At 40.2% G+C, this 17538-nt stretch overlaps 1 pseudogene; it reads left to right on the top strand.

Annotated features, from left to right (window-relative positions):
* Positions 1-4453: 4453 nt before the first annotated feature.
* Positions 4454-16788, top strand: LOC123323380 (annotated as a pseudogene).
* Positions 16789-17538: the final 750 nt, after the last annotated feature.

Raw genomic sequence — 17538 nt, 5'->3', positions numbered from 1 at the left:
GTCTAGGGCAAGGCGAGTTCCCTGAGGTAAAATGGGAGTGGAAAGAAGGAATTAATCACTGTCTTTGTCTGCTAGTAATCTTTCTTTTACTGTCCTTCATTTGGATCCCAGGTGCGAAGAGTTGAGTTCAGTCCAAGGCAGAGCCATCTCCATTATCAGTATCTCCCAATGGTTACTTAGAAAATAATTTCTGAAAAAAAAAGAATTTCTGAATTAAAAATGTTGAAATGCTCATGGCAGAGAGCTGAGCATCTGAGAAAGAGAGTACAAAAATCAGACAGATGCTGAGCAATGGTCTGAATGCACAACAATAATAATGCCAGATCATTAAAAATTGTGGTTTTTTTCTATATAGAAACATACATGAGCCTCACAGCCATCCTATGAGGCAAGGAAGACATAAATTATTATGCCTACTTTACTGCTAAGGAAACTGAGACAGAATGCTCAGTGACTTGTCCAAGCTTATATGGGGAGCTAGGAGAAGACTTGGTACCAAAATCCTTGGCCTCCTGGCAGCATAGACTGTTATTTTCACTAAACAAAGAGATGATCAACAATGTGAGATAGGGAGGGAAACTGTTCCCAATATTTGGTAAACTGTTCCCAAAGTTTGGTAAACATTGCCTATTTAAATTACAAAAACATACAAATTTTAGGATTGTTTGTTGTAGTTCTGTGAAAAATGATGTTGGTATTTTGATAGGGATTGCATTAAGTATGTAGATTGCTTTGGGTACTATGGACATTTTAACAATATTTGTTCTTCCAATCCATGAGCATGGAATGTCTTTCTATTTGTGTCCTCTTCAATTCCTTTCATCAGTGTTTTATAATTTTCAGAGTACAGGTCTTTCACCTCCTTGCTTAAGTTTATTCCTGGGTATTTTATTATTTTGGTGCAATTGTAAATGGGATTGTTTTCTTAATTTCTCTTTCTGCTGCTTCATTATTAGTATATAGAAATGCAATGGATTTCTGTACATTGATTTTGTAGCCTGTGACCTTATTGAATTCATTTATCAGTATTATTCAGCTATAAAAAGGAGTGAAATCTTGCCTTTTGCAACAACATGGATGGAGGTAGAGAGTATAATGCTAAATGAAATAAGTCAGCCAGAGAAAGAGAAATACCACATGATTTCACTCTTATGTGGAATTTAAGAAACAAAACAAATGAACAAAGGAAAAATAAGAGACAAACCAAAAAACAGAGTCTTAAATAGAGAACAAACATATGGTTGCCAGAGAGGAGGTGGGTGGGGGGATGGGTGAAATAGTAAGAGTGATTAAGAGTACACTTATCATTTTTTAAAGTTATTTATTTATTTATTTGAGAGAGGGGAGAGGGACAGAGGGAAAGAATTTTCAAGCAGACTCCCCACTAAACACAGAGCCCTATGCAGGACTCAATCTCATGACACTGAGATCTTGACCCAAGCCAAAACCAAGAGTCTGATGCTTAACCAATGAGCCACCCAGGTGCCACAAGAGTACACTTATCTTGATGAGCACTGAATAATATATGGAATTGTTGAATCACTATCTTGTACACCTGAAACTAATATAACACTGTATGTTAACTACACTGGAATTACAATAAAATAATAAAAAATAAAATAAAATACAGAAATAAAAAATAATAACTTGCTTAAATCTCCATTTACCAGCTAAGGGAAGATGATGGGTAGATGGCTGTTTGGTGATCTCTCGAGCAAAGAATATGAATTATGTTTCTAAAGTTATTTGAAATCTTATGCTTCTGAGAGAGAGACTGCCAAGCACACTGCCCTCTCTGGACAGCACTCAGGTTGCTGCCTGAATCCATAACCACGTCTTATTTTCATCTAACCTCTTTCACCTGTCTTGATGACCCATGTCCTACCTGCAGCAATAAGGACCACCAAGATCAATATGGGTTGAATGCCCTAACATACACAAAAAGCCCACTTAACCAGTGCAGAAATACTGGGCTATGCTTTTTGCCTTACTGATCCCTTCAAGCTCCCAGCCCCACATGCCTTTTAATTGGCTGGCTTTAGGGGGAAAATGTTGCAACATTACATGCTGCTGGGGGGGAGGAATATAGCAGGCTATAGTGAAAAAGAATATGAGGCTATAAGGCAAAACAAAACAAACAAAACAAAAATTTCCCATGTTTTGGTAAATCCTGATGGTGCAAACAAGTGCATATCGCTTTCATATTTTTGAGTCTCACTTGCCTTGTCCATGAAATGGGGATAACTTTATATGCCTGAAAAAGTCTCACTTGCCTTGTCCGTGAAATGGGGATAACTTTATATGCCTGAAAAAGTTGCTCTTAACATCATATAAAGTAATGATTGAGAAAGTATACTTGGAGGATTCTAAGATGCTCTACAGTGGTAAAGGCCTGCTATTATGATTATTTTTACCATTTGATAATGATAAGAATTACATAAAGCCACTTTTCTCTTTGTTTATCACATTCTGTCCCTATGCTGGAAGACTGTCTCTGTGTTTCTTGAACACTTCAAACTTGTTCCTATCTCAGGACCTTTACACTTGCTCTTCTTTCTGCCTAGTATGACTCTCTGCACCTTCGATTTTTACTTGATTGGTTCCTTCTCATCAATTAGGTTTCAACTCAAAGATCACATTCCCAGATAGGCTTAGTTCATCCAATCTAAAGAGTTATAATAACCCTAGTCTCTCTCCTTATCACTTCAATCAATTGTATTTTCTTCATAGCACTTGTCATGATGAAATGTTATTTTGTTTATCTGCTTTCTTATTTATTGTCAGTTATCCCCGCACTGGAATGTAAGTACCACAAAGATAGGGACTTTGTCTATCTTGTTCATTGCTATGTCAGTATTACACAAATAGTGCCTGGCATATAGTGGATACATGTATAATGGAAGTTTGGCAAGTTATGTAGCCTTCACATTCAAGACAAAAGGGAGATAATGTGTTTGAAATTTTCCCAGACCTCATCCTAATTTTCCAATATTTCTGCCCCTCTATGCATCCTTCCAAAAGTGGATCCTATGCAGGGACTTTGTTTGCAGAGACAAATCAGAGAAAAGACTGGGATGCTACTTCCAGTTGCTATTACCATTGTTTCAGTTACTATTATAAGTATTTTTATTAAACACAAGATGCCTCAAGGAAACCCTTTTTCATATCACATACACTTTTCATATCAGGTACACTTTTAGGGGTTAATGATAGAGATGATTTCCTACATATTTGATTATTTTTATACCCTGTCTGCAGTTTGAAATATAAAAGTGAAAAATAGCTTAATTGTATACAATGATAGTGACGAATATCACAAGATATTTGAGTTAGAAGGGCCCTTAGAAGATTGAATCCAATCCCCTCGTTGTATAGATAAGAAAGAGCCCCAGAAAGGAGAAATGCTCACCCAAGATTATACTGCAAGTTAGGGAGAAAATAGGATTCAGAAGTTACTGTTCCAACTCCCAGCTGTGAAAAAACACAATTTGGGAGCTTCAGTTATTTCTACCGAAGAAATGAGTGGATTGATCAGATATCTCTCAGGAACTTTCTGGCTTAAATATTCCAAAATTATATGGCTATGAACAAGCATTCATTTAGCCATTTATTCATTCAAATTGCATTTATTGAAGCACTACACTGTGCCAAAGAAGATTATATAATGCCCACCAGCAAATCCTTCTCCATTTTCAGGGAGGGAGAAATAAGGTATGGAAAATGAGACAGAGTCCATAGTTATGGGATGGCATACTTGAGAACCTGAAGGCAGAGAAAAGAGCCCTGGGTTAGGCAGCAGTCATAAGACAGGAGTTCTAGTGCTGACTCAACCGTCTCGTCTATTGCCCTTCCCTCTCTTGTTCTTAGAGTCTGCATCTGTGAGAAGGTGAGCTTAAAATTTTCTGTGTTTGTTCATGTGATTTAAATCCTGTAGGAGCACAAACATAATTATGAGTCAATGAACACTATCATGTCAAATAACTGATAGATCATTTGCTGAATTCCAGTTTAGTGGAACTGGGGAACTGAGAAAAAAGAGAACAAGATAAGGAAGCAACAGAGGACTAAGTTCACTAGATCTGATCAGAAGTCTTCCTGAGCCTTGGTTCCATTACATTAATATTGAGAGGGCTGGATTAGCTGGTCTCTGAACACTTCTTTCCATACCTACTGTATCAACTTTCTCAGTAGTCTATTATTGCTATGACTATGACCACAACTATTTGTGAAAGTATACAGGATTAACCTGCAGGAAGAGGCAAGAGACTTAGGTGGGAATCAGATTTTTATCTTCAAAAGCTAAAAGATTGTCATGTGGAAGAGAGATTGGCCTAATTGTAGTAGACTCTAGGAAAGAATGGTGACCATCGGTGGGAGAGAGGGAAATTTCAGCTCTTTAGAAGACTGTATTTGATAACATAAAGAGATGTTCTAAGTCTTAAAAGAGAATGGGATGGCTCTACAGTTAAAGAGCTCCCCATTACTGAAAGTATACAAGAAAGGATCAGAGAAAATCCCCAGGAACAATGATGAAACAAGTAATAAATTGGCAATAAATGCATATCTATTAATAATCATTTTGGGGGCACCTGAGTGGCTCAGTTGTTGGGTGTCTGCCTTCAGCTCAGGTCATGGTCCCGGAGTTCTGGGATTGAGCCCCACATAGGGCTCCCTGCTCTGCTGGAAGCCTGCTTCTCCCCCTGCTTGTGTTCCCTCTCTCGCTATGTCTCTCTCTGTCAAATGAATAAATAAAATCTTTAAAAAAATAATCATTTTGAATGTAAATGGACTAAATACTCCAATTAAAAGACATAGGGTGCCAGAATGGATTAAAACAAAAAACTCATCTATATGCTACCTACAAGAGACTTATTTTAGACCTAAAGACTCCTGAAATTGAAAGTGAGGGGGTAGAGAAATATTTTCATGCAAATCGATGTCAAAAAAAAAAAAAAGCTGGAGTAACAATACCTATATTGGAAAAACTAGACTTAAAAACAAAGACTGTAACAAGAGACAAAGAAGGACATTATACTGGGCTCCTGGGTGGCTCAGTCAGTTAAGTGTCCAACTCTTGATTTTGGTTCAGGTTATGCTCTCAGGGTCGTGAAATTGAGCCCCACATCAGGCTCTGCATTAGGTGTGGAGCCTGCTCAAATTCTCTCTCTCCCTCTGCCCCTTCCCACTCTCTCTTAAAAAAAAAAGAAGTGCATTATATCATAATGAAGGGGACAATCCAACATGAAGATCAAACAATCATAAATATGTATGCGCACATATGGGATCACCCAAATATAGAGAATGATAAAAAACATAAAGGAACTAATTGATTATAATACAATAATAATAGGGGATTTTAGCCCCCACTTACATCACATAAACAGAAAATAAACAAGGAAGCAATGCTTTGAGTCAAACTGGGCCAAATGGACTTAACAGATATATTTGGAATATTGCATACTAAAACAGCAGAGTATACATTTTTTTCAAGTGCACATGGAACATTCTCCAGAATAAATTACATAATAGGTAGCAAATCAGGCCTCAACCAATTCAAAAAGATTGAAGTCATACCATGCACCTTTTCTGACCACAGCACTATGAAACTAGAAATCAATCACAAGAAAAAATCTAGGAAGACCACAAATACATGAAGGTTAAACAACATGCTACTAAACAATGAGTGGGTCAACCAAGAAATCAAAGAAGAAAAAAAAAATACATGGAAACAAATGAAAATGAAAACATGATTGTCCAAAACCTTTGGGATGCAGCAAAAGTGTTCCTAAGAGGGAATTATATAGCAATACAGGCCTGCCTCAAGATGCAGGAAAAATCTCAAATAAACAACCTAACTTTATACCTAAAGGAGCTAGAAAAAGAACAAAAAATGAAGCCTAAAGACAGCAGAAAGAAGGAAATAATAATGATTAGAGCAGAAATAAATGATATTGAAACTTAAAAAAAACAAACAATAGAACAGACCAATGAAACCAGAACTGGTTCTTTGAAAAAATAAAATAAAATAAAATTGATAAACCTCTAGGCAGACTTATCAAAGGACCCAAGTAAATAAAATCCCAAATGAAAGAGGAGAATAAAACCAACATCACAGAAATGTAAACTTCTCTAAGAGAATATTATGAAAAACTATATGCCAACAAACTGGACAATCTGGAAGAAATGGATAAATTCCTAGAAACATAAATTACCAAAATTGAAACAGGAAGTTTTCTATTTGAAAACTTGAACAGACCCATAACCAGTAAAGAAATTGAGTCAGTAATCAAAAATCTCCCAACAAATAAGAGTCCAGGACCAGATGGCTTCATAGGCAAATTCTACCAAACATTTAAAGAATGAACACCTATTCTTTTCAAACTATTCCAAAAATTAGAAAAGGGAGGAAAACTTCCACATGCATCCTATGAGGCCAGAATTAGCTTGATACCAAAACCAAAGACACCACTAAAATAAGAGAATTACAGGCCAATATCCTTGAACATAGATGCAAAAATTCTCAATAAAATACTAGCAAACTGAATTGAACAATACATTTAAAAAATTATTCACCATGATCAAATGGAATTTATTCCTGGGTTGCAGAGGAGGTTCAATATTCACAAATCAATCAGTGTGACACACCACATTAATAAAAGAAAGGAAAAGAACCATGTAATCCTCTCAATAGGGGTGCCTGTGTGGCTCAGTCAGTTAAGCGTCTGCCTTTGGCTCAGCTCATGATCCCAGAGTCCCAGGATTGAGCCCTGCATCTGGTTCCCCACTCAGCTGGAGTATGATTCTCCCTCTGCCTCTCCCCCTACTCATGCTCTCTCACTCTCTCTCTCAAATAAATAAACTCTTTTAAAAATTCCTCTCAATAGATGCAGTAAAAGTAATTGACAAAGTATAACACTCATTCATGATAAAACTCTTAACAAATTCGGGTTATAGGGAACATACTTCAACATAATAAAGGCCACATATGAAAACCCCACAGCTAATATCATCCTCAATGGGGAAAAACTGAGAGTTTTTCCTCTACAGTCAGAAACAAGACAGAAATATTCACTCTCACCACTTTTATTTAACATAGTACTGGAAGTTCTAGCCTCCGCAGTCAGACAACAAAAAGAAATAAAATGCACCCACATCAGCAAAGAAGTAAAACTTTCACTATTTGTAGATGACATGATACTATATATAGAAAATCTGAAAGACTCCACCAAAACTGCTAGAATTGATAAATGAATTCAATAAAGTCACAGGATACAAAATGAACATATAGAGATCTGTTGCATTGTTATACACCAATAAAAAAGAAGCAGAAAGAGAATTTAAGGAATCAACCCCATTTACAATTGCACCCAAACCAATAAGATACCTAGGAATAAACCTAAATAGATAGGTAAAAGACCTGTACTCTGAAAACCATAAAACACTGAAGAAAGAAATTGAAAAGGACATAAAGAAAGGGAAAGATATCCCATGGTCATGAGTTGGAAGAACAAATATTGTTAAAATATCTACCCAAAGCAATCTACACATTTAATGTAATCCTTGTCAAAATGCCAATAGCGGGAACCCTCTTACACTGTTGGTAGGAATGCAAGCTGGTGCACCACTCTGAAAAACAGTATGGAGGTTCCTCAAAAAGTTGAAAATAGAGCTACCCTATGGCTCAGCAATTGCACTACTGGGTATTTACCCCAAAGACTCAAATGTATTGATCCAAAGGGGTATGTGCACCCCAATGTTTATAGCAGCAATATCCACAATAGCCAAACTATGGAAAGAGCCAAGATGTCCATTGACAGATGAATGGATAAAGAAGATGTGGTATATATATATACAATAGAATATTATGTAGCCATCAAAAAAAAAAAAAAAACAATGAAATCTTGCCATTTGCAATGATGTGGATGGAACTAGAGGGTATTATGCTGAGCGAAATAAGTCAATCAGAGAAAGACAAGTATCATATGATCTCACTGATATGAGGAATTCTTAATCTCAGGAAACAAACTGAGGGTTGCTGGAGTGGTGGGGGGTGGGAGGGATGGGGTGGCTTGGTGATAGACACTGGGGAGGGTATGTGCTCTGGTGAGCACTGTGAATTGTGTAAGACTGATGAATCACAGACCTGTACCTCTGAAACAAATAATACATTATATGTTAAAAAAAAAAGAAGAAGATTGTAGGAAGGGAAAAATGAAGGGGGGGAAATCGGAGGGGGAGACGAACCATGAGAGACTATGGACTCTGGGAAACAAACTGCGGGTTTTAGAGGGGAAGGGGTTGGGTGGATGGGTTAGCCCAGTGATGGGTATTAAGGAGGGCATGTATTGAATGGAGCACTGGGTGTTCTACGCAAATAATGAATCATGGAACACTACATCAAAAACTAATGATGTATTGTATGGTGACTAACATAACATAATAAAATAAAATTTAAAAAATGCCAAGAGCAATTTTTACAGAGCTAGAACAATCCTAAAATTTGTATGGAACCACAAAAGACCCTTAATAACCAAAGCAAACTTGAAAGAAAAGCAAAACTGGAGGCATCACAATTCTGGACTTATATTACATTATAAGTTATATTACAAAGCTATATTAATCAAAAGAATATGGTACTGGCACAAAAGTAGACACATAGATCAATAGAACAGAATAGAAAACCCAGAAAGGAACCCACAACTATATGGTCAATTAATTTTCATCAAAGCAGGAAAGAATTTCCAATGGAAAAAAGAGAGTCTCTTCAACAAATATTGTTGGGAAAACTAGACAGCAAAATGCAAAAGAATGAAATTGGACCACTTTCTTACACCATACACAAAAATAAATTCAAAATGGATTAAAGACCTAAATGTGAGACATGAAACCATAAAAATCCTAGAAGAGAACACAGTCAGTAACTTCTTTGACATTGGCTGTAACAACTTCTTACTAAGTACATCTTCTTGAGTCAAGGGAAACAAAAGCAAAAATAAACTATTGGGACTATATCCAAATAAAAAGCTTCTGTACAGAAAGGAAACAATCCACAAAACTAAAAGGAAAGCTTTGGAATGAGATGAGATATTTGCTAATGACCTATCTGATAAAGTGTTAGTATCTATAATATATAAAGAACTTATAAAACTCAGCACCCAAAAAACAAATAATCCAGTCAAAAAATGGGCAGAAGTCATGAATAGATATTTTTCCAGAGAAGCCACAGACAGTCAACAGATACTTGAAGAGATGTTCAACATCACTCACCATCAGGGAAATGTACATCAAAACTACAATGAGATATCACCTCACACCTGTCAGAATCGCTAAAATCAAGAAGACAAGAACCAACAAGTTTTGGCAAGGATGTGAAGAAAAAGAAACCATCTTGCACTGTTGGTGCAAACTTGTGCAGCCACTGTGGAAAACGACATGGTGTTTCCTCAAAAGATTAAAAATAGGACTACCCTATGATCCAGTGATTACACTGCTAGGTATTTACCCAAAGAATACAAAAGTATTAATTCAAAGGGATATGTGCACCATGATGTTTATAGCAGTATTATCTACAATAACCAAATTATGGAAATAGCCCAAGTGTTCATTGACTGATGAATGGATAAAGAAGATTTGGTGTGTGTATATACAATGGCACTTTACTGAGGCATAAAAAAGAATGAATTCTTGCCATTTGCAAGGACATGGATGGAGCTAGAAAGTATAATGCTAGATGAAAAATGTGAGTCAGAGAAAGACAAATACCATATGATTTCACTCATACATGGAATTTAAGAAACAAAACAAGTGAGCACAAGAGAAAAAAGAGAGAGAGAGAAACCAAGAATCAGACTCTATCTTATAGAGAATAATGTGATGGTTACCAGAGGGGAGGGGTGGTGGGATGGGTAAAATAGGTGATGTGGATTAAGGAGGGCACTTTTTGTGATGAGCACCGGGTGTTGTATGGAAGTGTTGAGTCACTATATTGTACACCTGTAACACCTTCTATGTTAACTAACTGGAATTAAAATAAAAACTTAATAAAAGAAGACGTCATTGAAGCTGTGGGTAGCGATAACTGAGAATGGGAAATTTGGATTAGAATAGGCTCCTTAAAACCTTTCTTCTCTGTTAAGGACACTTGTAGGACTCTATTAACTACACTGAGAGCAAAGGAACCAAGGTTGGACCTGTCACTAGGGGTCTGGTGAAAAATGTAGGTCCTTTATGCCTTACATATGTATAGTTTTTGTTTGGTTGGTTGCTTGTTTTTATGTGTATATCTTAGAAGATAGAGTAGGGAAGTGGTGACTTTAGAGGAGAGAGGAAACTCAATGTGAAATGTAGTTGTGTAGAAAAAGAATGGTCTACAGTGGCCATGACTGAGCACCTCCAGAGGGGCCAAGTTGTAAGAACTGGGGGCCATTTTGCCTGAGCAAAGCCAGAAGCTAGATGGACAGATAACTTGAAATGATCACATCAACTAATGCACCTATTCTGGCTCTTAATGTGCCAAGGAGTCTGCCTTCTTCCACTAATAATAGTAAAACTAGTTTCCTTAACTTTTAGTCACTCTATCTCTATGGAAACTCCTTAGAAAAGCCTGCAGTACTAGAGAAATGCATAGGAACAGCAACTACTAAGCTCTCCACTCAAAACCTTTTTTTTTTTTTTCCTTGTCTCTAGAACAAGCTAGGAGCCTTTCCCCTCTTTGTGGTTTTGCTACTGCCTTCTGGGGGGTCAAGTTTCACCACCCTCTCTCCCTTCTCTCTGCTAATTTCTGCCCATCTGATAGTTTAAACCTCAGCTCAGATGCTAGCTCTTCTACAAATCCTCCTCAACTGCCCAGCCTACACTATTTGCTCTTCCAGCACTGTTTGCATATCTCGTGCCTGCCTACTAACCATTCCTGAGTATGGATTCTTCTCTTTAGTGCAATTGTAAGCTGCTCAAGAAGAGATATTGCATTGAGTTCCCCTTCTTTTAATCCCCGTACAGTGCTTATAACCCAAGGATGGCCAGGAAGCCTCCTCTTCCCCTGATGAACTTGGTGCAGGAAGGAGCACCAGGCTTTCCTCTGTCTACTGACTAAAGATGTCTTGCAAGGTTTCAGGTAGCTCATGGGCTTTGAAGACATGTGGGTCAAGAAGTTCACATGTGCATCAGGGCCTGAGATGCAGAAAGAGAATGCAGTGGTGTCAAAAGTTTGAGGATGCTAGTATGATACAATCTGCATCATTTTTCCCTTTGTTGAATGCAGTCTAGCAATGTTGTTACATGGAACCCTCACTTCTCTGGGACCTAAGTATTTCTAGCCCCGTTTGGACAGATGCAGGAATTCTGGCTCAGAGAGGCCAAAGAGGATAAGGACCATAGTTAACAGGCTGGTGGAGGCCAAGGCCATGTCTCAACACTTGAAGTCTGCCTCTGCCTGTTTGAGCCTTCTACTCTGGCCCCTGCCACAGAACCTCCGCACTTATCCAGTTAGATTTTAGAAAAGTCTTATCTTTGACTAAGTGTCAATACATCCAAATATGGAGCCCTTTTGGGCCCTTGGGAAGCCAGCCCAGGTCCAGGCTCTAGGAGACATCCTCAGGGCCAGGCTGGAGGTGACATCCCCTGAATGTTCAGTTGATTTATCTTGGCAGTTTTCCTTTGGAAACTGTTGCAGAGGGATCAAACTGGAGATCAATAATTCCCAATTCCCAACTCAGTACCTGCTCTTGGGTAGATCTACATGGTACAGCAAACATTTATTAACTCCTTCCCATCTGTTGATTTATGTCTCCCTGTTCTGTGTGCCATCCAAATAAGACACAGCTTTTTTTCCCCCTTTTCCTTTCCTCTTTTTCTGTCTTTTCCTTCCTTTATTTTTTTATGAAGTTACCCTACGTCACACCCAGCGTGGAGCCTAATGCAGGGCTCAAACTCACAACCCTGAGATTGAGACCTGAGCTGAGATCGAGACCTGAGCTGAGATCAAGAGTGGGATGCTTAACCCACTGAGCACAGGAGCCCCTACCATATGGTTGTGAAGTTGGTGGTTGCATATTGGAGAAAGCAGAGTATCAGCATCATGCTGAACTTGTCCCCTTCCAGGTGACTCCAGCCTGGGCTCATAGAGACTCTTGTTCAACCTCAAAACATGTGCAGGACATTCCTGGAGACCACTCAGCCACCAAAGTTGCTGTTACCGAATGAGGCATCGGGCTTCTTGGTCAGACCATGGTCCACTCACTACTACAGTATCCATAACCCCCTCTCAGTTTCTTGTGCCACAGCTCCTAAGCCAGTATTGTGGGCACTGGTGCAGAAGAAAAAAGGAGATTAAGGGAAAAGAGAGGTGATGAAGGCAGATCTTGGGGGTTGCAGAAAGAAGAGCGTGTAAGTCTGGGCTCTCTATTGTAGCAAAATGGAGGAGGCGGAGCCAAGGAAAAGCAGCAAAAGGAGGGGGGCTGAGACCGGAACCGCAGAGACTTTGACAACCTCTTTGGCTCCCAAGCCTGGATAGACAGGGCGGATGTTCAGCTGCAGTTTCCCATTGTCTCTTATATGGGCCGCTCCACTTTCTATAAAGGGCAGCTGCAAGAAGTGCCGCCAGCACTGACTCAGAGCTAGTGGCAGAGCCTGGCTCCGCCCTGCCTGCAGCGCCGGCTGGCTTTAGAAACACGGATTTATCCACTGCGACACAAATTTACTTGGAACGACCCGGACTGCGTGGAAAGAGGAGCCATGCTGGAGTAACACTAGGTGCTGCTGTCCCCAGTTCGGAAGAGATGCTGTCTGTGCTCCTCAAGCTGCACAGCATTTGGAGCCCGCGGAGTTCGCCCGCTAGACTGCCGAGCTCAGTTCTGCACGCTTGCCCATTGTGAGACGGTCCAGCAGTTTGGTCTTTTTGCCTTCCTTCTTGCCAGTGTCCCCGCGCTACCTCCCTGCCCACCCCCCACCATCTCAGCTCCTTGTTCCTGGACCCTGAGCAGCACTGGCCCAGCGCTCGGTGGAGACCCTGCCTTCCCTCACTCTCTTCCCCAGGCACTCCCTGACTCAGTAGCTTCAGGACCTTGAGGTTCTTCAGAGGTGTCAAGCTGGATGTCCTGATTACAGAATTGCCCCAAGGGGCTTTCCTGAACCCCAGTCTCAACACTGTGAGCTATGGGGACAAGCTGATCTGAGAAGCTCTAAGTGCACAGAACTGCTTTGATGACCTAATCACCTCCATCACCTCCCAGGTTGTGTGGGCTATGAGCAATGCCACATCTGATGTGGGTTGCTCAATTTGGAATAATGTGCTCTCCATGATGCGCAAGCTGCATGACCACATCCTGAACATGGGAAATCTGGCTGACTTAGGTCACATGGCTTCAGAGATGGTATTCCAGGAGGAGTGGGTGCAATTCTGGCTAGTAATAGGGTACACTATAACTGATTTGCTGGAATTTGGGCAATTGGGTCTCAAACCATGTGATTATGAACTACAAAAAAGTGCAAAAGCAGTGCTTGGACAGGAAGGTGGTTAAGTTTTTTTGTGATTTGGGGTCTGAGCCTTCAACCTGGACCGTTTGTGTGGGAAGAGATGGGAAAGGTATGAGAGCTGCAGTGTGAAAATATTTCTTTGGTATTGAGACAATAATCTCAGCAGTTTGGTGAAACAAGGTTTTTACTTGTGTTTTTGGACTTGTAAGAGGGGAAAACTCAGGGCTAAGTTCCTGTGCCTCACTGTGCCCTTTCTATCACAGGTATGTTATCTGTGTAATTCCTTGGTGTTTGAGAAGATGACATGACACCTCAGTCATTTTGCTCTGTACTATTGTGCCTATGTAACTATGATAACCATGGCTGCTATTTCCTTGGACCAACATTGAGTATGTGTTTTCCCAGGCTCTTCAGGTCTTATGAAAGGGTAAGTTCCTCTTCTAGGTAGATGGAAACAGCTAAGAATACAAATGATCTAGTAATATTCTCTGAGTTCCTTGAAACAATCTATTGAATGTATATGTATAATTTAGGAGGGTTGCAAGATGGTAAAATGCAAACCTTCACCAAATCAAATCTTACATAATAAAAATGCCACCATATTTGATATGGTGTTATGGGAACAGAGATGTGGCAGTGAGAAAGTGATTTATTTTTAAAAGTGCTCCTCTTCTCCATTGGATAACTTTTTTTTTTTATTTGCTGTATTGCAGGACCAGCTAAGGGAAGAAAGAGGGAAGGGAAGAATCAGATGAGGATGTGGCTTCAGGGCTGATGGCAGGTTGAGTCTGGGAGGTGGCTGTGAAGTCTGTGAGTGAGGGCTGAGCAAATGAAGTGGGAAGACAGGGAGAGATTTGAGGAAGAAGGAGTTGGGAGGAGGGCTGGAAGTGATTTAAAAGGAAGGAGGTAGGACAGAGGGTAAGAAGCTGGGAGGGGTTACATTGTTAATCATTTGAAAGGGAGCCAGAAAACAAATGAGGTGGGAGAGACAAGGAGGGAAATGAAAGGGGGTGTGACTGGAACCAGATAAAAGGGGCCTTGGAGGGATCTAGGTGATAGGAGATGGGAAGGGGCACAGGTGAGGAGGAAGAGAGGGAGGGAGGAAAGGAGAGAAGAGCAGCCATGGAGGAATCAAGATGGGAGGAGGTTGAGGGAGAAAAAAAAGGGAGCATGCAGAAAGCCAAGTGGGAGGAAGAATGGAGGAATATGGGGATGCTTACCTATCCATATATGATAAAGGAAAAATAAGTCATGCTTTTGGGCATCCACCCCTTTTCTCCATTGAATGCCCTACTCAGAGACAGAAGTTTTTGATGTCAGTCCACTGGATTCCTCTCTTCCCACTGAAATATTTCTCTAAACACTAACTAATGTTGCTCTTTCATAAAATAAAATGACACTCATTTGTCAACTGAACTAGTTGGGCACATTACTCATCCACTTACAAAGTCTTTGCACCTTTACAAAAGAATGTCAGTTGATGAGTGGCTAATAAGTAACCTTAATTTGAATTGTGAAATTGGGCTGGGGTATTTTTTCTTCCAGGTGATGCTCTATCCCCTGAAGTCCCAAATTATTCTGATGTGAGGCAATCATTCTTATTTGGATTGTGACCACCTGTGCTGCTTTGCCACATGCCATTTTTCAAAAGCTTTACCAACTGGAGATTGGGTAAGAGGAACACAGGCTGGCCAGTGTTTGGATTTCAGCAACCCATGACCTTGGAAGCCTCATGGACAAACTTATGGAACAGGGGCTCCATTTCAAAACATGGGTACAAAAATAAATTTCTCCAAATTGAAATGTATTGAGATTACCCAAGAACTCTCAGGACAAGTGGTCGCTAGGCATAGCACTTTCTGTGTGGGGTCCATGGATTTCCTATATGTCATGCTCGAGTTCTGGGAAAGATGAAACTTAAAGCTCCCTACTTTATAATTCTAGTCTTCAGGCCCAGTGCAGACACAGAATAAATATGTCTCTTCCTTAAGGCCTGTCATATAATACCTGTCTGTGGGACTCAGGGAAAAGGCAAATAAAGTTGTTTTTTTTTTTTCTCTTTGACTCTTATAACCTAGAAACGTAACTGAAGAAACTGTCTGCCTCTTCAGTTTCCTGTACACTTCAAAATCCATGTGGAAATATCCTGACCTGAGTACATTTTTGCTCTTCTTTGTCTTGCCATTAATGGTACTGGTGGTTGTCTATGGTCATGTGGCCTAGAAGCTGTGGATCCATAATGATGTGGGAAACAAAGGCAGAAGAAAAATTATTAAATTTTCTTTCTACCTATAGCCCATTGACAAGTCCTTGAAACAGGCAAAGTGACATTTCTCTAGGGATTCAACTGCCTTAATGTTAATACTTTGCTAAGAGCAAAAGGCAATCCTAGCCTGACCTCTCCCTACCAGTATCCTGTAAGTCTACTTTAACATGTAAAAATTCCTTTGGAAACTTCCTTTATCTCTAAACCCCCCAACACATGCATTGGAAATCATCCCCCAAGCATATGGCCCACTGATATACATCTGAAGGGTCTCATGACTAAGGTTTTACTGGATGGTAATAAATGACTTTTCCCAACAATACCTAACCCCTCAAGGTCCCGGAAACCTGGCTTCCAAAATTCCTTAGAGATTTACGCTATCCCTAACCCCCTCCCAATTTGAAAGTATATAATGGGTCACTCCTCATGACCCCATTACAGCTCTTTCTGTCCACGGGTCCTGTCCCCATACTTTAATAAAATCACCTTTTTGCACCAAAGATGTCTCAAGAATTCTTTCTTGGCCTTTGGCTTCAAACCCTAACATTGTCTTTCCTACATCAAATAATGCTGTTGATGACATAAATATCCACACCTACATCTACCAGTGTGGGAAGAAGCAGACCCTGAAGATGCTGATGACTGTGGTGCTTCTCTATACCATCTGCTGACTTCCCCTCAACCTCTATTTGATGCTATTCAAGGAATCCATCTCAAGTTGCGATGGTCTCTACTTTTTCTTCCACTGGCTGGCTCCTGCGACAACCCCTACATCTACTGCTGGCTCAGGGATAGCTTCCAGATTGAAATTCAGAAGGCCATCATGGAAATCCAGAAGATGCTGCTGGATGGAATGGATGGAATCAGCTTCCTGAGAGGGAGCATCACCAACTGAATTCTTCCCCCCACCTCACTGCACTGCTTGGGGGGATCCTGATCCTGGAGTGCCCAAATTCCCATGATTCAAATATTTCAATGAGCTACCCAGTCTCCCTCCCTTCCCAGGGGTGGAAATTTCTTTTCTCTACCCCCCAGTGCCTAGGGTTTAAACTTCCAAGATCACAATAGGTATCCATCTTCAAAATCTCTGAGATAGGGTGGAACCAAAATACTTAGATTTCATTCATTTTTCATGGTGGGGGTGATGAGGGAGCAAAAGGCAAGCTGAGGGCAAAGCACAAGCTGACAGCCTGCAGCCACTCCCCTGGACTCCTGGGTGGGATATGTGTGATATGTCTCAGGCACTCCTGGCTGCCTTAAAACTAAGGGAAGGGAAAAACAAATGGTTAACTGACAAAGATCACAGTCCTGCAGGACACAGTCTCTATCAGGTTACAGATGTCTTAGTGATTTACAAGAAAAAAGCACTCTTATCAATAGCCTAACTTTCAGAAACCCCTAGACTCAATTTCCTGGAGCCCTAACATCAGGGCTTCCATAGTGATGTGGGCAACAAAGCAGAAGGAAATGTAAATAAAATTGAATCTCCTTATAACCTGCAGCCCACTGACAAATACTTGAGCTAGGCAGGGTGTAACATCCCTCCAGGAAACTCCCGACTGTCTTAATGTTAATGACTTCCTAGAAGGAAAAACAACCTTAACTTGACAACAGCCAGACCTCCAGTATCCTGTGAGTCTTCTTTAGTATATGAAAGTCCTTTGGGAAACCTCTCCTTTGCTTTATCTCCCCCAACTCCAAAGTATACAATCAGCCATTCCTCACAAACCCAGTGGAGTAGCTCTTTCTGTCCATGGTTCCTTTCCCGTGCTTTAATAAAATCACCTTTTTGCACCAAA

This window comes from Neomonachus schauinslandi, chromosome X (assembly GCF_002201575.2).
Source record: "Neomonachus schauinslandi chromosome X, ASM220157v2, whole genome shotgun sequence".
In the NCBI taxonomy this organism is placed as follows: Eukaryota; Metazoa; Chordata; class Mammalia; order Carnivora; family Phocidae; genus Neomonachus; species Neomonachus schauinslandi.
This window is presented reverse-complemented; position numbering and strand designations above follow the sequence as displayed.